This window comes from Mastigoproctus giganteus, chromosome 8 (assembly GCF_048544385.1).
Source record: "Mastigoproctus giganteus isolate SK-2022 chromosome 8, ASM4854438v1, whole genome shotgun sequence".
Classification (NCBI taxonomy): Eukaryota; Metazoa; Arthropoda; class Arachnida; order Uropygi; family Thelyphonidae; genus Mastigoproctus; species Mastigoproctus giganteus.
In genome coordinates this window covers 47,231,443-47,256,525 of record NC_143582.1, presented here as the reverse complement: position 1 = coordinate 47,256,525, position 25,083 = coordinate 47,231,443, and the positions used below count along the sequence as shown (strand labels likewise).

Sequence of the window (25,083 nt, the reverse complement as noted above, 5' to 3'; positions counted from 1 at the left end):
GGCGACTCTGTAAACCTTCTAAACTTTTAGATTTTTCTAATATCCGATTACTCTCCAATTATTTGCGCCGTTTCTTTAAGCAACATTTCTTGTTTGCTTCCTAGCTATTCCTTTAGAGGATTTTCGTAAGCACACTTGAGAACTTGATCTTGCACACCACTTATTGCCCTTTTAGATTATTTGAGCTGGGACGTGGAAAGGAGATTATTTATGAAAGGATCAATTTCAGTCTGATAGGTATAGTTAAGCCTACTTTTACTCTGCTTTACTGCTATTATTATTCGGAAGGTTAGTTATGTCTTAGTTCAGTTCGTATGAGGTAATTAGGTTTTTATATTCCTGTCTCTGTGCACTGGCGCATAACAAAGCAACAATCGTCAGTCAGTCAACAAAGTTCCGCATTGGGACAATGCCAGAAAAACAAATTAAGTCATGCAATGGGAAACTGCAACTACCAAAGCACAAAAACATTAGCCTAGTGCTTCTACAATAACGTGAAAATAATTTATAATACTGCCAGTCATCATGCGAACAAAGAATTTACGCATGCATAAGCCCTGTTCTCTAACAAACACACACAGTCACCGAAGTGAACTGACAGTTCTCGAAAACAGGCCAATGTCAACAAGTCTACCAGAAAGTTTTGTCCACGTCCTTGGGAGGTCCTTGTTTGTCACATTTTCCAGATAATTACCTATTAATAAGTTTGGCATGCCACAATATTAGGCAATAATTTTAAGATACACGTCTTGGAGTATCTTCTATCGTCAATTCTAAACGCTGTAATCATTCGGATTCCATTCGGAATTATTCAATTTCAAAGGATTATTCCATTATTCAACACAGTAACGCTAACCTGCAGTGACAGTGTGTCTTTTGGACTATCAATCTTAGATTCCTCAAAGTTAACAAATTACTTCCCATAAATATTTTTCTAAAAGCATGTTTTGCTTCTACATGATCTGTAAACAGAACTACTTTTCTGTGCTCTCCTCCCCAAAAGATTGAACTGTCCTTGTTTTCTTATGCTGTTAGTGTCCGAAAAACAAAGGGGGGGGGGGAGAAGAAACCATGGCGTTTAATCCCACAAAACACACGCATTTTATAGACACGAAGCCCTGTCCCCTCCGTTTGTCTCGATGTAAATTTTGAAAAAGCTAACCAAACTGCTAACTAGCTGACCGAAAAAAATAATAGAGTAATAATAAATACATAAATAAACCCAGTTTCTCCACTAAAAAGTCCGTTACGAAAATTAGCAGCGTGGGCAATATCTGCCAAATAGATAGCAAAAGTTAATGCTGCGACTGCTAAGCCACTTAAGATTCGCATATCGTGGTATATATCAGAACGACAAGTCTCGGTGGGACACTGCATCTAATGGCAACTAAGACCAAGCGAAAAAATGAATGGAACAGAGCATTCAGCAGGAACTGCGAAAGATGAATGATGATGACTCATGTGTTTCTGTACGTTATGCAATTGTACCCTTGCGTCTCATCTCCGGTCAGGCGAGTAGGATCAATCTTATAAAATTAGCTTGCCCGATTCGGGACGCTGAAGTCAGACATCTCCATTGAAAAGAATGAAAGCCGGGCTTTTCTTAGATACTTCTTGCTTATCACTCAGCTTTCCTTGGCTCTTGAGGACTTATAATGGAATTTTTCCCTATAGTGGTACGATCTTTTTTTTCATAAATAATGCTTCAACTAAGAAAACCAAGCAATTTCTCTTTACTCAGGCCTATTATTATCCATTGATCTGTTGAGTGCTTTGAGTATCTACATAATCAGTTAATCGAGACGATGAAAACGCTTTTTTATTATGGTGTGTTAATTGTACTACATCTGATTTAAAAAACCACTTTTGGCTAAAAGTGTTTTTTTTTTTAATAAAAGAACAAGAAATTGCATAATTGCATTAATTTCTTGTTTTGTGCGAAGGTATAACCTTAATTCTGAGAATTAAGGTTATACCGTCTAAGGATACATTATATAAGACAAAATTGTTCATTTCGCAATTGGATCGCAACCAAATCCCTAGATTAATTTTGTGCCTGTATAAAAGTTTGCAACGATTGTAAATCAGTTATTAATCAGTTAAAACTATATTTTGAACAGGCTAAGAATAGAAACTTTCTTCTTGTGCAAACAATAGACGAGAATTCTGTCTTTTGCCAAAGCTACTGACCGCAATTTTTGCCCATCTATACTTCCATCTCTGTTTAAACCTGATAGCTCTACTGCTTCCTCGGCTAAAGACATGTCGACCTTATCAGCATCCTATTTTTCTTCTGACTTGTATTGACAATTTCGTTAAACCACCTCCTACCATTCACAGTGCACTCTACTCAATGACTCCTGTGGTCTTCCGTCAAAAGGATGTCAGAAGAATTTTGTACAATCTTGATGCCGACAAAGCTCCAGACCCTGATGGCATTTCTCCACTTGTTCTCAAAACCCGTGCTTTTGAGCTTGCTCCTCTTCTATGTCGCCTTGTTACACTTTCTTATTCTGCTGGTGTTTTTCCACCTGTTTGGAAATTTGCTATATCCAGCCAGTTCCCTAAAAGGGTCAGAAATCCCTCCCATGGAATTATCGCCCCACTGCATTTACCTCTATTCTTTACAAAGTAACGGAGAAATCCATTAACCGCCAACTCCTAAAGTATCTAGAAACCTTCCATCTGATCAAGAACTCAAAGATGTATTACGTCAATGTCGATCCACTGGTGACATACTGGCTTATGCTACTCATCTATGGATAAATTCAATAGATCCACGTCATTTCATTTCGTTGCAAGACAATTCGGTGCATGATAGTTCGGTGTATGAGATAATTTTGTAAATAACATTTCGCTGTATGTAATAATTTGGTGAAAAACAATTGGTAGCTACGACAGTTCGGTGAGTATGACGGTTTGCTGTATGCACGACAATTCGGTGTATCACACACACACACAGAGATCAAATATTAACAAAATCAGTGAAGTAAACGTTTTAGGAAACAAGAAAAATTTTGGCGACTTACAAAGGAGGAATGCATAAATTTTGAAAAAAGAAAATAATATTTTTTTTATCCATTTATTTTTTATAAAAGGATTATTGCCTATGAGAGGTTGACCCTTCTCATAGGCAATTTGGAAAGTGAGTACGTGCCTATTTCAGCATGACTCCGTCCACAGTAATACCTTTAATCCAGAAAAGATTATTGATTTTTTAGGTAGCCTTACCCTTTTGTTTTACACAGGCTTACCCGTCTACCCTTAACCCATCCAGCTTACTACTAGCTGCTTTCAATAAAAACTACAGTGCTGGTTGCAAACCCAACGTCAGAAGATGCACATTACCCAGCCGGCATCCATTAATGATCTCTACTTTCAGTTTCTGGAACAGCTCTTCCCTCCACACATATTTCCTTAAAAATGCAACTTACACTAGTGAAAGTAAAGTGCGAACAAGGTTCCTATATCCCAATCTTTGACCTCTCTGTGGCACTTTTTCAATAAGATGTCCTTAAAAAAATAGAATATGCATTAAAAAACGAAGGTAGATAGTATGCTCCAGAAAAAATATAAAATATCAAGAAACTTCATATTTTATATTTTTGATCGTGATCACTAAATCACCATTTACAGCGCAGCACGTTAAAAATTTGTATTTTCTCTATTGCTTTGTCATACACAGAATTCTCCCGAAGAATTCACCGAATTGTCGTAGCCACCAGTTGTCATTCACCAAATTGTCACATATAGCGAAATATCCTTCACCAAATTGTCGCATACACCGAACTGTCATGCATCAAATTGTTGCATACAGAGAATTGACATGCACCGAACTGTCATACAACGAACTGCCTTGCAACGACCTGAGGTGATCCCGGCATAAAAGTTATTCTAAACCAGTGGTTTCTAACAGGTACGTTTCGCCATATTGGTGTGCAGCGAGATTAGGAAAAACTTAATTTGAGTTCAGTGGCAATCGCAATTTAAGTGTGCCGTCAATATGCGTCTTTCAACTTCAAGTGTGACTTCAGTGACAAAATATTGAGAACCACTATTCTAAAAAAGATGTCACCTTATGAATTACCGACTTTTTTTGCAATCCGGTATCCAGTTTTCTTTCTGCGAGTGATGGTAGACGGCTTTCTGTCATCTAACTTCTCCTCTAATGCTGGTGTTCCCTAAGGTTCAGTTTAAGTTCTGTCTCCTATTCTTTTCCTCTTGTATATTAATGACCCTCTTCCACTTACTGGAAACTCTATCCACAGTAAAACTGTGGATAGAGTTTCCAGTGTGTTGCCATCAGTAAAGATGGCAACACATTGCATTCCACCTTCCGGTTTGAGAAACCTTGCCCTGCACAAACAGTTTCATCTTCTCGAATATCCACCACCAATTCCCTAAATGCTCATCTCCAGGTAATTCTACAATGGGGCAAGGATAACATAGCTAATTTCAGTCTTCTAAAACTCAGGCAAGTCTTATAACTCGCCAAAAGGAGTCTATTGCTCCTATTATTATCTTCTGTGACACTCAGATCTCTAAACAACATTGCATATTTCTATTAGGGATTACCCTGACTTCTAATCTCTCTTAGCTAGACTCCATTCAAAAGAGGGCAGTCAGTCAGGTTAATTAATGACCTGTCTCTTACAAAGTCTCTCCACTCCGTCTCATAGACGTTCTATTTCCGTTACATGCCTTTTTTATAGTTACTTCCATGGGCACTGTTCTTCTGGATTGGCTTCTATAATTCTCCCTCTCTCTCTCTCTCTCTCTCTCTCTGTCTCTCTTCTAAACTAGTCCGAACACGTGCGCAATCAGTCAGTATCCATTTACTGTCCAACTTCAAATTCACAGAATCAACTTTTCTTCTTCGTCATTTATCCCTTCAAGTTCAGCTTTTTGGAACAACCTTCCTTCATACGTATTTCCTAACCATTACCATCTGCAGAAATTCAAGCGTAATGACAACAAGTATCTTCTGTCTTCTCAGCCTTCAACCCACGCACGCTACCAAGTACTATATGTTCTAATACCTTCCGTGTTTGGGGTTTTCGTGAAAAAAAAAAGAATATTATGCAGACTACTGCCGTGATTTTCCATTGCCGTCTATTACGACATGTGTTCAAGACCGGTATTCCTGCTTTCGGGGAGGAAATTTTTTCCTCCCCGAAAGCAGGCATATCGAAGGAGGAAAGAACTCGCGCTTCTACATGAGAGAGGAATGAGAAATTGTTGTAGCTTGAGACGGAAGTGGAATCAAGACCTTTCTAAATGGATGTCAGGTGACTAAGCCATAGTGATGTGGGTCATTTACGTGAGTACACAATCATTATCTTTTTTTAAAAAAAAACTCAAGTTAGGCTTTTTCGAACTCTCAAAAAAAGAATCACGAAGTTCAAATATTGCTGCACTAGTGGTATTTTCCCCCACCACGAGTGGTTTTATCCTTTGCAGATGCAACCAGTTTCAGTTAATGATTGATACCAAGCATAAATGGAGTGCCTACTTGGATGATCTTTGGCGTACTTCTTACGAAATTCTCTTTGAACATTAACCACTGATTTCCCAGGTTGACAGATCTAGAAGAGTACCGACGTCCTCACAAGGAGGAAAACATACATTTATCAGCTTGGAAAAAAAACTTGAGTTTGTCTATTTGAACGTAACTCTTTTCGTAATGTGTTTATTCTTTTGTTGCCATATTTTTTTGAAATCTGGAAGATCATCGAATTACACTGTACACGAATTACAGATGCAACCAGTTTCAGTTAATGATTGATACCAAGCATAAATGGAGTGCCTACTTGGATGATCTTTGGCGTACTTCTTACGAAATTCTCTTTGAACATTAACCACTGATTTCCCAGGTTGACAGATCTAGAAGAGTACCGACGTCCTCACAAGGAGGAAAACGTACATTTATCAGCTTGGAAAAAAAACTTGAGTTTGTCTATTTGAACGTAACTCTTTTCGTAATGTGTTTATTCTTTTGTTGCCATATTTTTTTGAAATCTGGAAGATCATCGAATTACACTGTATACAGATAAATAATTATATGCATAAATAACCAAAAAGGCAGTCGGTAGGCGAAAAGTGTAACTTAATCATCAGTGGCCGGAGTCTAGAAGGATATAGTTATTGTTTCAAAACAAACTTCATAACAATTATTATTAAAGCATTTAACTCCTCAAACTCATCGAAATCAACCAGGATTATGGAAATGGAATGAGCCGGTATCGTAGTAAAATACGTAAATTTTGATAGGAAATTACCATACACTGCTATTAGTCATTTTTAATATCATTGAGACGTCTAGGTCAATGGAAAATGTTTTGAACTTTCACAAGTATCCGAGCAGCAGTAATGGTGTTTGTACGCAGTTGAGCCCGTACCGTCTAACTTCTGAAATATTCTTAATCTTCTAAATCTGCCATTTTTAGTAGCAAACTTCAAAATATTGCTCTTCGAACTTCGATTCAAAGTAGAAATGCTCCTTTCTGGCGTAATGATCGTTTCCAGCCCATTCCCAGCCATCAGTGCTCTTACAATATCTCTATTTCTTTCAAGGAGCTATTTTAAGAACTGGTCTCTCTTTCTCTCTCTTTTAAACTTTTATGCTGATCTCCTTTGAAACGTAGCTGAAGGCGTATATCGCTCTGCACGTTAGGGTATTCCGTAGAACACCCATAAGTGCAGAAAAATAGAAAATTCTAATGGCTCCGATTTCCTTACCATATTTGTTTCACAACCACAACGACATATAAAAAGTAACAACGCCGGTTGTGCTGACTTTGCCACTGGGAGACCACAACTCCGGTTAGATGAAGAGGGATACTTTTTCGTGATGAGTAATTAGTTAAAAACAAGCTTCGTGGCACTGAAAATGTAATATGCAGCTGCACTAACACGAGGTACATACGTTAAAAAAGTTACACAAAACACGCTCAAACGGTCAGATATTTTCCATTTATCTAATACACAATATGTGTTCAACACAACTCACGAATAATCAATCTCAAGACCCTGACAGCGTCTTATGCCCCACCACGCCTCTAATTATTTACTGCAGTGCAACATTATCACAACCTATCATTTCATGTACAATACACTATACTAAAGTAAATGGCGAATACCGCGTGGAACATGAACTTGTATCGGAAAGGAACGTAGAGAGAAAAGTACATCCTCAACTTTAGATAGATCGACTGTTCAGAACATGGATGGAATTCTTCGTGTGTGTGTGCGCGCGCGCCATTTCTGAAATTATCCACAGGTAAGCTGTGCAATTTCCCTTTATATATACGCGGTATGTTTGAAAAGTAAGGTAACAGATATTGTGGGAAAGAAACCATGCTTTCCCGGTAGTGAAACGTCGCATGAATGTGCTGTACAATTACAAGACGCTGTACATTAGATAGTTAAACAAAAAATGGCTGTACTATTTGAAAAGTGGACAAATGAAGAAATGTGCATACTTATTCGATTTCAGTAAATAAAGGGACTAAGCCGAAAAATTCATCGCCAAATGCAAACTTATATATTCCAACAATCATGCCCAAGAGAACGCTCTGTTTTGGTGCAATCAGAAATGCAGAAATTAAGACCGCGGCAAGGCTTTAAGAAGTCTAATGTAAAGATTTGCTCTCCCCCAGTACACGAAAAGGTCCCAGCAATACTTTACTCATTTCACTACTGCCCCACTACGTGAAAGTGCCCTATTAATAGCCGACCGGGCTAGCCGGGTAAAGTGCCTGCCTGGCAACCTAAAGGTCGCGGGTTCGAATCCCGCCTCGGGCTTGGATCACAGTACTGCAAAAACCTTGGGAGGTGCATTATGGCCACAGAAGCCGATGCGCCAACAACTAGCTAAAAAAAAAAACAAAAACAAAACAAACCCTATTAATATTGCCGCCCCCGAGAGCTGGCAACCGGATGCGTCGCTTCCTGGTCTTCATCTAAACGCGGTCATATTGATGTCTGCACAAGATTGGCTGCAAAATACCCCATATTGCTGTCTGCACAAGATTGGCTGCAAAATACCCCATATTGCTGTCTTCACAAGAGTGGCTGCAGCCTCACAGATGGGAGATGCTTGCCTATCCTGGGCCTCGCGCAGCACAGTGGATATAATCACTGTCCTCCCACAACGGATGGAAAAGGCCTAGGTTCGAATCCCATCACTAACGCAAAGAATTATAATTTCTTTTTTGATTTTTGAGAATTAAGATTTTTTGTTTTCACAATGTGCCTGAGTTAGTCAGTCTAAGGCGAGGTTTACATTGATTTTTTTCCCGGAAACTCGGGCTTACCGTCCGGTAAACAGGCTGTTGTTGGATTCTAGGAGCATCGGCGACTAAGGCCATGTTGCTTCGTGTATATTGTCTGTAAATTGCGTGTGTTCTGAGGTCGATTTTCTGTTTGCTGGACGAAAAACCCGAGTTTCCGGGAGAAAGCCACGCTATCCTCGCCTGAGACCGACTCATCAACCAAGTTTAAAAAATACCCATAAAAATTCCTTCCGTCATCGACGGGATTGGAACTCAACTCTTTTCCACCCGATGTGTGGGCGCCTCCGTAGCCAGGTGGGCAGGAGCAGCAGTGCGTAGCACACGCTTCTTGATTAGACCGGGGTTCGAGCCCGTGACCACCAAATACGGAGGATGCAGAAAGGTCAGGGAATGACCACCGCATATCCCAGGAGCAATATGGTCTTAGTTGTTAATGCTCCTAAAAACCAAATAACAACAACAACCGACGTGTGGAGGACGGCGATCCTACCAACTGTGCTACCCACGAGGGCGGCAAACATTCAAACCAATCAAAGAATACACGTAATTTACAAACACAATATAATGACACCTCACAGCCTTAATTGCTTTGCCACTTCACACACACACACACACACACACACACACACACACACACACACACACACACACACACACACACACACACACACACACACGCTTACCTATTCACCGAACGCGACTTTGTTATTTATGACTTTCATCTATTCAAGCCTTTGAACAAAATCTGGCAGGGAACCGATTCGATGATGAAGTTAAACTGTGCGTGAAACCTGGGTTGAATGAGAATATCCCTAAATTTTATGTGGGAATGCAAATTTTATTGCACTCCCACTCCTGAACACTCGGCTACGGAGGCGGGCTTTCCGTGATATAACTAGATAATTCCGAAGTGACTAGAGAAAACTTCGGAAATTTTTCGGTCAGGAGAGCAGTGGGAACCAAACTTGACTCTATATGGTAAGACACATGTAGAATTATAAATTCGGCTACCTGTCGAAGTAAGTACATAAATAAAAGAATCCCGATGTAAATCGTTGTGGAACAAGTACAGATAATTAGCACTGCTCATTGGCCGAGTTAGTCGTTTTTGGGAGAGAGTTCCTTGGATTTTTACTACCGGAAATATAGATTTCCCCCACCCCCATAAACTATATATATACTGACCACTGAAGACATGCAATTTAAAAACATGATATATTGACGGCTCTCAGTCATCTTGGCGGCTATTTTAAACAATCCAGCTCTAAATCACTTCAATCTGTGTAACACTGTCCATCCAACATTACTACTCCTTGCACCATCATTTCTATCATCGGCAGTTGTCAAGTAGCGTTTGCTGCCGTCAGGCGCTGACGAACTTTCGGAATTATCCAAAGAAAAATGAACGCGGAGTCTACCAGAAACCCAGAGCTCCCTCCATATTAGGTTTCATCTCCATCTTCTTACGCATTAATCTCCACTTCTAAAGCATCACAGAAATATTCAACAGTCTTTCGAACACCCTCTCTTAGCAACGGGTGGTTCTGCATCGTGTGATACGATAACTATCCGCGCTACGAGTTGATGACCAAACTCTTACAACCTTCGTCATATTTCGCAGTACGGTCCTCTGTCCCCTGCAGTGTTTCTCCTCCGTCCAACAGATCAGGGAACGGTGTAACATCCTCATTCATTATTCACACGGCCGAATGTGAGGGAGGGGGATAATTCGCATGAGCGAAGATCGATTGCTTCCTGGAAATAAGAAAGGGAGTCACTGATGTAAAGAAAGCTAATTTATCAAACTTTTCTTTGCAGTGAGGAAAATGTAGCAGCCGCTACGAACGGATAATTTGGGCTGTCACTTCTCTGCCGACAGCAATAAGAAACAGATTAGCCACATCGATATTTCAGTGAATTGTTTTAAGAGTGCGGCGTGGAGAACTGTTGGTATTGGAAAAGTTTACATATTTTAAAATTATTTTCTCCTAATTGCAAACCAGAAGTGCTATTTTATCAATATTCTGGTAATTGACTATTTAATCTATTCAAATCTGTTGTTACCGCTTTCCCGAGATCCATAGATAAGAAACTTTAAAATAGTTATTTTAACTGGTTTAAGTTTCACAATCAGCTGGGAAGGTGCCCACTCTTCGGATTGTTGAGCAGAAGGGTAACTTTTGTTTGCGGATAACCATACACCTCCTCCCAAGACCGATTAACCGGACAGTGGATTGAAAAACATATTAGAAGTTCCCGTTAGGAACTTCTCATGGGAATAAATCACGTTTTATAGAGCTGGAAATCGAATCCACACCATCAAAAAAAAAAAGAGAGAGAGATGGGAGTAGCTCAGCCACTATATTACCACATAAGATACGCAAAGGCAGCGTTTACTGCTACAGATAGAAAAAAGATAGAATCCCCTTTGGTCTCGATAACATGATTTCGTCATATTCACACTCTCGCCAGAATGGCAGTCTTATAATAAATATTGTACAATTATACGTTCTCTGACCAGCGTGACTCATCGCCAAAGTGATCTATTCTAATTTCCGAAGGTCAAACCGTGCATGCATTTGATATTTAGAAGGCGGAAGTTCAAAAGAGAAATAATTAAAATACACGGAGACATCAAGAATAGTATAGCCCTTAAACTTCCTGGTATCAGCTGAGTGTGGCCAATATCAAATATTGATATCCAACAACTTCACAAGATCCGCAGAGGGTTGATCACGTTGGCAATGAGTACCACCAGCTTGTAAATATTTGATTGAGAGATTGCGTTACAATGGCGCGATAATACTCTTCTCCAAAGCAGAGACACATCCACGTCTGGCAACACACGTTTAAACAGTAAACACCACCAGGAAAAGCAATAACGCTACACTTGTTCTTTCAATACGCTCGCTTAGGCATTCTTCTTTAAGCTTGCTTATCTCATCGATGCTTTGAATAAAATATTCTACTATCACTTGAGGTTGAGTAATAATTCTTTGGATTGTTTTGCTGGTTGTATAGAAGATCCTGAATAATCTTCTTTCAAAGACAAGGCTTTCTTTGTTCGAAGGCAGAAAATCCTTCATGGACAAAATAGAATTGCTCACAGAAAACGAAAAGAAATTTAAAATGAAACACTTCGAAGGCAAGTTTTACTTGGAACCACAGTGAATGATTTATAACCACGGTAGTCCTCATCTACCACGCACGAACACTACCATCCATCTAGTAGACATGACTTGACATCGTACCCTTGGGAGAAACTACACTCCATCAGATATTAGTGATAGACGAACAATATACCAATATAGCATGCCGATAAAGATACTGTTGCCGATCCTATTTCTAGAGAAATGGCCACTTTTCTGTCATCCACCGCATTTCAAAGTAGATAAACGCTCGCCTTATTTTGAAAGAACGGTTCCGTCTAGACATGTCAAAATGTACAAGGATGGACAATTTATTAGAACCAGTTATCTGCTCATACCATCCATTTCTTTTCTTTCTTTTTTCCCCCTTATTGTTGTACTGAATGATGTTTGATATTGTCTTGTATAAACAAAATATTTATGTATTTATGTAAACGTTTGTATTTATTAATTTCCTTGCCTTCTGATGACACAATAAAATTATCGAACCTCGAAATACTTAAGAGTCACAATTATTGCTTGAGAATCGTTTATACAAATGCAAAATTAATTCCATTTCTCAAAATATTTATTACAGTTTTAAGAATTCCACGAACGAATTCTTCAATGCTGTCATGAGGAAACAATAATAAAGTTTATTGCACTGAGTTACAATTAACCTACATCCCCGTGGACCTGCATTCATTAATTTCAACAACCTGGAGAACATAAACACGGTGGGATGAGATTATGGTTTGAGCATTAGTCTCACTGACAAATCGAAGGGGGTTGTCATGTACTTAAAAGATTCAGAATGTTGGCTCCGTAAGTCTTTGGGTTAGTATGGAATCGTTTTGGCATACGCCTTCATCCTTTTCATGTACGCGAGATTTGACGACCTGACAACAGACACTTGTAAGTAATTAAGGCAGGGTAATTAGTTGTTGTGGAGACAATCTGGGACCCGCGATAATGACTTTGACTTTCTTTCCTTAAGTATATTAGGCTCTAATGAGAATGTGGATATTAGCAGCTAAGCAGCGACTCTACTTCCGATTTCATTTCAGACACCGATAACAAATGAAAATAATTTTTCAGCAGACAAATGGGTTTTTCCGAAGTGTCAACAATATGATTTCAGAGACAGAAGCAAATATTTTTTGTACGTTCATCCAATTACCTTGATAAAGTCAGCCACAGCAGATTGGAAGCATAAATTTATAAACCTATTTTTCCGTTATCTAGAAAGTTTTATTTTTAATGTATTTAATGCAGAAATAATGAGGCCAAATAGGAAATAAGAGAGATTAAGAATGCAATTTTATTAACTGCACATAAACATGTTGACGATTCAATGTTCGGCATTAATACACTTCTGCTTACGCCCCTTCTATTTTCTTTATTATCTCAAATTTAGTCTGCGCAGGTCACTGTGGCATTGTCACCGTCCTCCCCGCAATGGGTGTAAAAGGCCCAGGTTCGAATCCCGTCGATGACGCGAGTAACTTTTATGGGCTTTTTTCACTCCGTGGCTGAGTTAGTGGGTCTCAGGCGTAGATAGCAAGATGTTGTCCCCAGAAACTGGGGTTTTCCGTCCAACAAAACAGGCAAATCGAGCAAAGAACACACGCAATTTACAGACACAATATATATGGGTATATGAATTAACTTTCTGGGTAACCCTAATGTAACAGTTCGGATTATATAAAGTTTGTCACTAAGCTTTAATGTTGTTATTCTTTTCTTCTCTGTATGAGGTTTATCAACTTTAGGAGTCATAATGAGGGGTTTTTAATTTAAAATAAATGTAAAGCAGCGGTACGATACGTGATATCAGTACAGAATTCACTTTTCAAAATGGTGAATGTAAAAAAATACAGTAATCACGTGACTCGCCTTTTCTTTTTTCCCCGGCACTGCAAGACATCTGCGCTGTACGTATACATCCGATCTCAATGTGCCAATATTTCGACAGTCTACTGTATATATATACTGTAATAATATGTAGAATTAATAATTATAAATTAATATTTTTATTATTCTTAAAAATATATTTTACTCTGTATATATTAATACTAATACTCCTTTCATATATTTTCTAAAATTTTCTTTCCGTGAATTTTAGTGCTTTATACAAATTCAGGAGGGCGCTGATTTGTTGTTTAATATGATCCAAGTGGTTTGCTTATAATTTAATGTGGGTTTGATTTGACCGCATAGCTACCTACGCTTATTCACTTTCTAAACTATGATATACAGTAAATCCTCTATTTAACGGACCCCAATATAACGAATTTCGGATTTAACGGACCAGACAAATAATAATACAGTACAGTAATGTACATATTAATCTCGACCATATTTTTTTTTAGGTTATACAAAACTTCAGTGTTATTATTAATTAAAAATTAATAATAATTACCTATTTCCATTATTGTTTTGATAATTACCTACTTTTATTTTTATAATAAAATTCAGGAAATTGTTTTTTATTCTTTCTGAAAATGTGTTCAAATAGCTGTTTTCCAAGATTACAAATAAGAACAGGCGGTAACTTGCGAGCTGAACGTGACTCGGGACACAAACTGCAGGTCTACCGACTCGCTTTGTTCGGTCTCAGTCTGTCTCAAGCTATCGTGCGGTCAAGTTGTATACAGAGTGTTTCTATGAATTGTGACTTTATTTATTAAATAATTTTGCAATCCTTACAATTTAAAATGGCATCAAGTGATAGAGGCGTTAAAAGAAAGCATGTGAACTTAAACGTGGCACAGAAATTATAGCTAACTGAGAAATTAGAACAAGGCATCTCAGTAGCACGTGTTTGTGAGGCGGCTCCGTAGCCAGGTGGAAAGGAGGAGCAGTGCCTGGCACACGCTTCTTGATTAGACCAGGGTTCGAGCCCGTCACCACCAAATACGAGGATGCGGAAAAGTCAGGGAATAGCCATCGCATATCCCGGAGCAATATGGCCTTAGTTGCTAATGCTCCTAAAAACCAAATAACAAACAAACAAACGTGTTTGTGAAATTTACGGCGTAAAAAAAAAACAAACTGTTTCTGATATCCGTAAATCAAAGGCCAAATTGCAACATAATTTTGTATTGTACAGTACTGTATATTGTATTAAAGCTTTTTTTTACATTAAGAACAATAAAAAATTCCCCCCCCCCACAAGGTTACATTCATTTTAACGGACTTTCGGCATTAACGAACACCCCTTCTCCCCTATTAGTCCGTTAAATCGAGAGTTTACTGTACTTGTGCTTTACACCGCTATTAACAGTCAGAGGCGAAAAACATTTAATTATCGCCTGCGTTTATTGGAATTATTATATGAAGCAAATATTAAAAAAAATTATTATTTTTTTTAACACTGAACCTATTATATAGGGAAAAATTAGTCAATATAGCTTTAACTGGTTGGACAGACAACTTGAATAGTCGAGAATCAAGTTGTCTGTCCAACTGTCGAATAAAGTTTCAAGACTTAGGACCTCCAAATATTTTTTTACAGCTTTAACTTTGAAAACTTCTGATAAGTTTCTTGATTCAGAATTCAATAATGAGAATAAGAGTAAATTTAGCTTACTGATTAGTTTACTGCAAGAAAGGGTTTCTTTTTCTAATTGAGAACATGAACAACGATTCTATTTGAAAAAAAAAATACTTCTCCTCCATCCGTTCCATTAAGACTGGAAACGAGAACAAAAAGTTTTTGGGTTTTATTTTTTCATTACTCGCTGTTAGAAACACGTAACACTAGCGGTCTGCCATTTAATTGCTAGTCCCTTAGTATTATGACATGCAAAACAAATTAGCGTAACATTCTTCTGACTTCACGAATGTCAACTAACCGTGATAATCTATGTTTTGTCGTGTGTACTCTAAATATCTGAAGCTGCCAAATTTGTAACGCACTTGGGCTTATCTCCGTTAACACATAATGACGATAAAGAAGTAAAAAGCTTGAGCAGTAACATACAAAAAAAAATGAAAGTGGATGCTTCTTGACGTAAACGAGATCGTTTAGTGAAAAAAAAAGTGGAAGACTTATAACAAGACGTGGGATGCGCCTGCAAATTTTTTTTTTAAATCTCGAACACGTGCAAAGTGGACCTAAATTATTTTCATTAACGCTACATTTGGCTCCCTTCGATCAATTTATGAGACAAGAGAAAGGATGGTGTCCTCAATAAGGTACAGCGTCTAATAGCAGACACCATTAATGACAAGGATGTTACCACGTTGTAGAGAGCCTCCTATTAGTTGTGGAAGTAATTAATTTAACTCACTTCATTAACACAGGGAAACTTTTGACAGTCATCTATACAATGGAGTTACGGAAACAGGATCAGCTGATACGGGAATATGCACAGGTTGCAGACAGCGAAGTGGTCCCCAGATATTGAAGTTACGAGTTATTAACAGTTGCTCAGAGTTACTAACAAGCAGGAAACCCGCTATATAAGAAGCCACAAGCAAAACGATGTGACGGATTACCAGCGCGCGTTGTATAGTAATTGCTGATATTTGTTCCATTAAGTGGCACAGATCAGTAAATTAGCGCACAGACGGAATACCATCATTACAAAGATGAGGATCTACACCCATAGTGTTTCCCTTTGCAGAACTGCCTTGGAACATCGAAATCTGTTTCAGTGCCAGGAAGAATTAAAGTAGAGAGAAAAAGAACAGGCGGCTCAAAGTCACTAATTGGATTCCCACTCCATACTAACGTTATGAAAGAAAGGGCCTTGTGAGTGAATTTGAGGACGTTTTCTCCTGCTATAGCAGTTCCCTGTGGCCAAAGCACCTGCCTCGGCGCACGTTTGGAAGGAGCGCAATAATTAAGGAAATTAAAGTTGTACGTTCATAATGATATAGTTATTTGGAGAAGCATGCCTCTAAATAGCTGACTCGAACACAAAAGGACGCATTTTTGAATAGCTATCTCGAGTACAGAAATACCTCATGACGGTTGTGCTTCAGAAATTGTACTCTGGTGTAAAATGGCATACCATAAATACAAGGTTCTTCATGGATTCTCATCTGCAACCATAACATTAACTTTTTAAAAGGTTCCAGAGCATCAACCTTGCGGGTGGTACAGTTGGTAGAATTGCCGTCCTCCCCACACTGGATAGAAAAGACTTTAGTTCGAATCCCGTCGATGACGTGAGTACTTTTTATGGGCCTATTTCACAGTGTGACTGAGTTAATCGGTCTCAGGAGAGGGGTAGCATGGTTTTTCTCCCGGAAACAGGCAAATCGACCACAGAACACGTGCAGTTTACAGACAACATATACGCGCTGATGCGCCTAAAACCCTATAACAAACTAACATCTTTATGAACTCTGTGATCGCATCCGAACATAATCGTTCTCCATTCGTTTCTCCTAAAACAAGCTCGTGAGCCGTTTCAGGAACGAACTGGACTGAAGCCAAGAAAGGATGCTGTATGTGAAAATTCATCGCAAACCGCATTAATCACAGAAAAGATCAAAACAAACCGCATTATCTAACATGAAACGTGCTTGTCCCCAACAAATAGCTATCAGTGCATGTAGTAGGATATGAAGGGCATAATTCATTTGAACTGCTGCAACCAAATCAAACCGTAATTGCTGAAGGATGCTGCCACATTTGTAATTGCAATGGAAAATTCTGCTTTATCTACCACAGTCGCCAAACATATCCCAATCTTATTATTACGAGGGGCATTTGAAAAGTTCATGATCCGAGTATGAAAGGGTTTTTTTTTTTTTTTTTTAGGAGCATTAGCAACTAAGGCCATATTGCTCCGGGATATGCTGTGGTCATTCCCTGACCTTTCCGCATCCTCCGTATTTGGTGGTGACGGGCTCGAACCCCGGTCTTATCAAGAAGCGTGTGCTACGCACTGTGGCTCCTTCCCACCTGGCTACGGAGGCGCCTGGTATGAAAGGTAGTGGCAGGTAGTAGTAGTAGGTAGTGGTACAGTGTTAAAAGTTTCAGTGATTAATATACACTTCTCATGCAGTTTCAATGAGAAGTACATTCAATGATTAATGTACATGTTCTCATGCAGTTTCAATAAAGTACTTTTTAATTACGGGTCCTGAAGTCCCACAATTCACAGACGGTATACACGGAGCAATATGGCCTTAGTCTATGATGCTCCTAAAACCTACAACAACAACAACCAGAGAATCTTATTTATTTATTCAGTTCAAGATAAAGTCTTACTTTTTGAACTGAAAAAATTGCTAGAAGGATATATACAAATGTATACATATATATATATATAGTAACAGGAGAAACAAATAAAGCATTTACAAGTATAAGAGATAGATTCTTCATGATTGAATTGAATAATACGTTCGCCACCCACTGGGTACTGAAAGGACCAGGGTGCTGTTGTTGCTTGTTTCATGGCGCATTGGCATCTTAGGCCATAATGCGCCAAGTCGAAGAGCATGATGGCATTAGGGGCGAGTTACTGCCATGGATAAAAGGATGGTTGAGTGGCACGAAACAGAGTGGGCAGTAATGGCCACTGGTCTTCATCTACAGGGTTCGGAATTACACCCCTTCTGTTTTCAACATTTATTAATGATACTGATGTAGGCATATCAAGTGTAATGGCTAAGTTTTCTGATGATACCAAAATGGGCAGGGTAGTTAGAGTAATCAGGATACGCTACGACAATAAAACCTGGATAAATAAAGCAGATGAGCTGAAAAGTGAGTGGCAGTTAAGATTTAAAATTGATAAATGCAAGGTAATGCATCTGGGTAAGTAGTAACTTCATATTTACAACTGACTGGGCGATACCAGATTCAAGGTAGCGGAGAACGAAAAAGACCTTTTGGGGTAGTTGTACATGTAGACAGACTGTTAGGACAGCTCATGGGGATTTTTCAATGGAACAAGGAATTTTGCCAACAGGGATAAGGAGGCCGCATATTAGTGCTGAATACAAGTCTCGAAGCCTCATTTTAGGAAGAATGTGGAACTGTTGGAACGGGTGCCGATATGACCAAAGAGAACAGTCAGGGACAAAAAATGGTACTCTTAACTAAGAAAAATTTGAGTTCTGTATATTGCACCTGTGAAGAGACCTGATTGAAGTGCTGAAGACTTGAAATGAACTGAGTGAACTAAATGCTGATGTTATCCTTATTATTCCTGGGACGGCACTCATAAGGAGAAAAATTTAAATTGGAAATGTATGGTTGCGGGACAGATGAGAAAAAATTCGCTTTCAGCTAAAGAGTCATGTGTATCTCTTTTGTAAATATGTTTTGTTAACCCCTGGCACCACCATGCCGTGACGGGACTAATTGTATGTCTATCATTGCTGCAATTAAAGATTCTATTCTATTCTATAATTTGATTGTTTTTTTTGGCTTATGCTGAATAAGCTTGCTTCCTTGAAACCTTTTTCATTTTGCCACTATCAGAACCGACACTAACATTTACAGTATTATTGCAATTTTTATTGCGTTTATTGTATAACTGAAAACTACTTCACGTATGAGACAAGGTAAGGTAACAAATACAGGGTGTCTCAAAAATACACGGCATAACTTCAGGAATGAGTTCCTCATATGTAGACAATAAAAATATTTCATATCAACATAGTTCCGGAAATGTTTGGTTCCCGAGTTTTGAAGGTCTGTCTATGACACTTAACTGTTCACATCTTGTGATGAAGGTGATTTCCTTCATCACAAGGTACTGACAGAATCTGGTGGTTTTCCATTCCGACCATGTACTCAAATCAAGAGCAAGCGGATATGAAAGGTTCTGGGAACTTTTCGTTTGTATCACGATAGGTTCCCAGAACGAAGATGTCCAGACAGGAAAACGTTTGAAGGTATCCATCGGCGCCATTGTGACCATGGGACCTTTACACCTTGTGCTGCAGCAGAGGACGACCAAGATCTACGACTCCTGAAAATAGAGGAGATTTTGGATGTTGTGCATGCCACTCCTGGAATCAGCACAATAGAATAGCAATGCAAATGGCTATTCAACGTCCGACTATTTGGAGAGTGGTGCGAGAACACCAACTGTATCCTTACCATCTGCAACGGATACAGGCCTTGTCACCAGCAGATTACCCTGCGCGAGTAATGTTCTACCAGTGGTTCTTGCAACAGTGTGAAACAACTCCTCACTTTCCTGTCTTAGTGATATTCACAGATGAAGCACAGTTCACACGAGACGGAATACAAAACTTTCACAATCAGCACGTATGGGCTGAGGAAAACCCACATGCAATTCTTCCATCACATCACCAATAGCGGTTCAGCCTCAACATCTGGGCGGGTGTTGAGGCTGAACCGCTCACAAACTCACAGGGCAGGCGTACAGAAACTCACAGGGCAGGCGTACAGAAACTTTCTGGAAAACAATATGCCTGATTTCTTGGACGACACGCCACTGACCATTCGTCAACAAGCACATTTCATGCACGATGGCGCTTCCGAACATTTCAGCCATTACCTGAATCGACGGTTTCCTGGTCGGTGGATAGGTAGAGGTGGACCAACTGCCTGGCCTCCACGCTCACTGATTTAAATCCACTAGATTTCTTCTTGTGGGGCCATTTAAAGTCATTGGTGTATTCAACTCCGGTAGCTGATTGATGTGGAAACTCTCTGAAATCGAATTGTGGCAGGTTGTGAGACAATACAAAACATGCCAGGAATTTGGCATCGTCTTCGCGAGTCCATGAGACGTCGATGTGAGGCCTGTATTCAGGCAGAAGGTGGACATTTTGAACAATTACTATAAGGTGATGTGAACAGTTAAGTGTCATAGACAGACCTTCAAAACTCGGAAACCAAGCATTTCTGAACTATGTTGATATAAAATATTTTTATTGTCTACATATGAGGAGCTCATTCCTGAAGTTATGTCGTGTATTTTTGAGACACCGTAGTTGAGTGGATCGGGGTTCAAGCCCGTGACTACTAAATACGATAAATATTTGTATTGATGATTTATTGTAAACTCTACTGACTTGGTTGTCGTGCCGGAGTATAAATAGAAAAAAATTTATTTATACCTCAGTTAAAGAGAGAACTATCCGACATTAAGTTATACAGATACTCAAAACAAAAAATCGTTTACAGAGTGGCGCGCAATCTATTAAAACATACAAGCTTTTATCTAGAAGCTGGCTGTTTTAAAAATAAAAACATCATTTTCGGAACCTCTGTAACTTCACGTTTATCGATGTTTATTTCAAGATAACCATCACTGTAAAAACGTCATGGTCCTGGCGGTAGCATAGTAGTTTTAATTAACGACCTCCCAACACAGGGTTGAAAATGCCCGGAAATAGCTCGAAGAATTTTTATAGGCTTCTTTCATTCAGGTGGCTGAGTTGGTCAAAAACTATTTATTGGGTCACCCAGAAAGTTATTTCATTTACCCATGTGTATTGTGTCTGTAAATTGCGTGTTCTCTGCTCGATTTGCCTGCTTTGCTGGATGAAAAACCCCAGGTTCCGGAGGGAGGAAACTTTCTATCTACTCCTGAGACCGACTAACTCAGCCACGTGAAAAAAAACCTCATAAAGTTCCTCGCGCCATCGACGGGATTTGAACCCGAGCCTTTTCAACCCAATGTGGGGAGGACGGTGACAATACCACTGTGCTATGCTACCCGCGGAAGCTAAGTTGGTCGGTCTCAGGCAACGACAGAAAGGCTTTTAACTCTCCTGGAAAGGCGAATTTTCCGTCCAGAAAAAAAAAAAAAAAAAAACACCAGAGAACACGCGCAATTTATGGACCTAATACACGTGGGTAGATGAGGTTGCTCTTGCGTAACTCTAATATGACAGGTTTTTGTTGATTTTGAGTTTCTTTAGGCGCATCAGCGACTTAAGCTAAATAAGAAATTAAAGCTGTATTGCACCGTATATATTATTATGTCTGTAAATTGTGTGTGTGTGTGTGTGTGTGTGTGTGTGTGTGTGTGTGTGTGTGTGTGTGTGTGTGTTCTGTGGCCGATTTGCCCATTTGATGGAAGAAAAATCAGGAGTTTACAGGAGAAAAAAAATATGCTGCTCTCGCCAGAGATCAACTAACTCAGCCACGTTGCTTGTATCCATCCCATCACTGAGGCAACCATTCTCCTAAACAACAAACGTTGGCACCTGCAGCCTTGCCAAATGTTACAGTTACAACAGCAAGCCTCTACTTCCAACAACTAATTGTTGCCTGCACCTGTATCACACGGTTTCCACCTCGCATGATCACCATAGCTGGGCACATGGCATTCTGTATTTTGTAATAACGTTTACAACTGAAGAAGGGCGTCTTTTGTCCGAAAGCTATTGTGATTTATTACTTTCATTTCATTTTTTTGTTTTATTTTAATTTGTTCCAAGTTTATTAAAGGAATTTTATGTCAACCTGTTTTATTTTATCCGTTTTTTCTCAGCGATGCTGTATTATTATATTTAGTATGAATCCTGAGACAGTAGGCCTGTTTCCATTTATACCAACTGTGCTACCCACGAGAGCAAGGCCTGTTGGTGCTAGTTTTAATTTCTTATTTATACTCCTGCACGACCACCAGGAGTTTACAATAAATCATCAATACAAATGTTAATCGTATTTAGCAGTCACGGGCTTGAACCCTGGTTCACTCAAAGAGTGCATGCTATTGTACTCACGCTTCTGACCACTCGGCTACGTCGGGACCGATCACATCAGGCCCGATGATAATGCGCATCAGCATCTTGGGTCATACTGCACAAGTCAAGTATATCGCGTATAGAGAATTCTCATATTGTGCGAGCTGAAAAACTCAGAACAAGGAAAAACGCTACTCCGCTCTCTTAGATCGACTAACTAAACGACAACTGAGGAGGCCTTTAAAAATTCTTTCAGTCTCCGACAGAACTAGTACATCTCCAAAAGAGTGACAAATGGTGAGAGCAGTAGGATGGATAATGGAGAGCAGGACAAAGTTAAGCCGACGTGGTCAGATGGTGGAATTTGACCCGCAGTATTCTGAGCAGATTGCAAAGACGGTTCTAAAACACGAAAACTGCCTCTCGAAGAGCTGCCCGAGGTCGTTCTCGTGTCAGAATCATGCAAGATTTCAGCTAAAGAAGGCTTTATGAATGACAACCAACAGTCTATGTTTCCTTGACTTCTATACACAAAAAGCCTGTTTGAATTGGTGCATCTCCTCACTGTTAAGTTTAGATGGTTTTGAATCATCTTGACACAAACAATTTCATCTGGAGGAAACAGAGAATTGGATTCAATTCTGCTAACACTGCAGATTGAGACAGATTTGGAGGAGGTGGCGGTTTAATGGAGTATCACTGTCAATGTTCGTACAATCTCTATATGTTCCGGCAAGGAATTCTCGTGGGATGATATTTGTCTAAAATGAGGATTATATCCTGTTTAGTCTGCCATGCATTAAAAAGTTTCTCTATTTGAAAAAAGAGGAAAACAGTTCTCAACTACCGAATAATGAGTTAAAACTTAATATCATCCGCCAAAGTAAACTTTATCTTCACAAATACATAAGACATCGTTTAATAACTGCAAAGCAAATCAGTGGCCCGAACAAAAGCGTGATAATATTTCCTATACGATGTACTCTCCATCAAAACTGTAAGGCTTCTTTCCCGCAGGGAACTGGAGATCAAAACAGAAAAGATATTGAGATTCTTCCAACTGCTTCAGTTTGTCTTCCTACGTACTCTATTATCTCTAAGTTATCTGAACACCTCCTCTGAAAGAAGTAAATGATGCTGGCTGAGCATATGCAGATGAAGCACAGGTATAAAAGTGAGCAAGAACACCAGACATGTCAGTAGCAACCATAATTGGCTTACGATGTTTCCACTGGGTATGCTTGCCGATACATGCTGCAGCGGACCGTTTCAGCTTTCCTAAAATTATGAAAATATGGAACTAGTGGGGTTTGTATCATACGAAATCACAATCCAGTAAACCATGAAAACTAACGAACAGAGAACTCTGAAGAAAACGGCTATATTATTTCCGAAAATCCTGACATCAGAATACCAAATGATAAAAAGAATGTCCATAATTGCGTATGCTGTCTACGGGGTTTTCACGGAAGAGCAGCTAACAAACGCCACGTAGCACTAACGAAATGCAAATGTCGTTTTCAAGGATATGATATACAATATGCGTGGCCTTTGGTACAATGAAAAGAGGTGTCTATGGAGGCGACAAGGCTGATTCAAGTTTAGGTCTGGCCCACGTTTAGGTTTTAAAAATGCTCAGGGAATGCTATCTGCTGCAGTGCACCGTTCTACCAATGACATTCAGGGGAAGAAAGGTCACTGTTTCATACTGGAGCGGAACTGTTGGCCTCAGTTCCGAAACCTTCAATGTCGCGTCATATAATATGACCAGAACACAGCAGCCCGAAATGGCATAGTATGCGTGCAATTGAATATCTGTGAAAAGTATTTATTGTGGATCATAAAGGTATTTATTGTCGCTCATACCAGAATGGATACACTGGGAACCAAGCATTAGAGCAGTTAAGCCAGCATATGAAATAGAGCTTCGAATAAAGCGAAGAAAAGGAAAACATTTGCATCCATGTGAATGATACCGCAGAAACTTGTGGGCGTTAGTAACAAAGATCTCATCACCGAATACAGTACATCCAGCTTTGTCCTTTACCAATGTATTGATGTATGTTTCTGCTGCCCAGACGTACACGAACAAATTCTTCCCCGTAGAAGACTGAGGTGGATGAATAAAGTTGCTAGACACCGTTTTTACGATCTTCCGAAAATTCTTCTATAATTACCTTGATGTGAATCCCTACCGATTCAACATAATAAACAATAATATAACTGACTGAAAAAAAACTGATTTAAAAAAAAAATGACTTGCTTGTTGTAACTGGAATCATCGCAGCTCCGAAAGCAGGCCTACGCGGATAGCACAGTGGTTATAATCACTGTTGAAACATACCTGATGAAAAAGGCACGTGCTCGAATCCCCTCAATGACGTCAGGAATTTTTATGAGTTATTTTCCACTCCATGGCTGAATGAAAGTCGGTCTCAGGCACAAAGAGTAAGATTTTCCTCAGGAAACTCGGGTTTTTCGTCCAGAAAAAAGTAAATTACAGAACATATGCAAGTTATGGAAATAATACACTTTGGCTTAAATTTCGGTCTTAGGTGGTCCTATATGTAGAACAGATGTGCAGAAATTTGCCTTTAGCCAGCGGGTGATTAATTGCTGGAACAAACTTCCATCTGTCGTTGTGGAAGTTGAGAGGTTAAATAAATTTGAGGAGGAACTGGACAAACATTTAGAGGGAATTGTTTTGTAAATTTTTTTTTTTTTTTGGCTTATGCTGCATAAGCTCATACACTTGCTTTCTTGCATCACATGCCACTACTACTATGATAGTTTTTTTTTTTCTCTCTCTGAGAGCAGGTGGGCACCAGGACATCCCATACAGAGCGGAATGTCCGACAGGTCTTTTCACAGTGCTTCACCTATAGATAGAAGTGATCCTTACTTCCCACAGTAGCAAGGGCAATGGTTAATATACTACTCTCGCCATCCCATCTGTAAGCATTTACTGAACTAGCTCATGATCCAACTTTCTGAAGGGAATAATTTTATGTGCTACCTCTTGC

General features: G+C 39.3%; 1 protein-coding gene across 6 annotated transcripts in view; it reads left to right on the top strand.

Moving 5' to 3' along the window:
• The window catches only part of LOC150081511 (uncharacterized), a 284,800-nt gene that overhangs the window by 108,866 nt on the left and 150,851 nt on the right, over positions 1-25,083 (top strand). The window contains exon 1 of one of the 6 annotated variants that reach the window (XM_090379975.1): positions 5,217-5,320. The exons of the other annotated variants lie outside the window; for them this stretch is intronic. The gene's annotated coding sequence lies outside the window, so the exon portion shown is untranslated. Of the gene's footprint in view, positions 1-5,216; positions 5,321-25,083 lie in introns of those variants that run through there. 6 annotated transcript variants of the gene reach the window in all.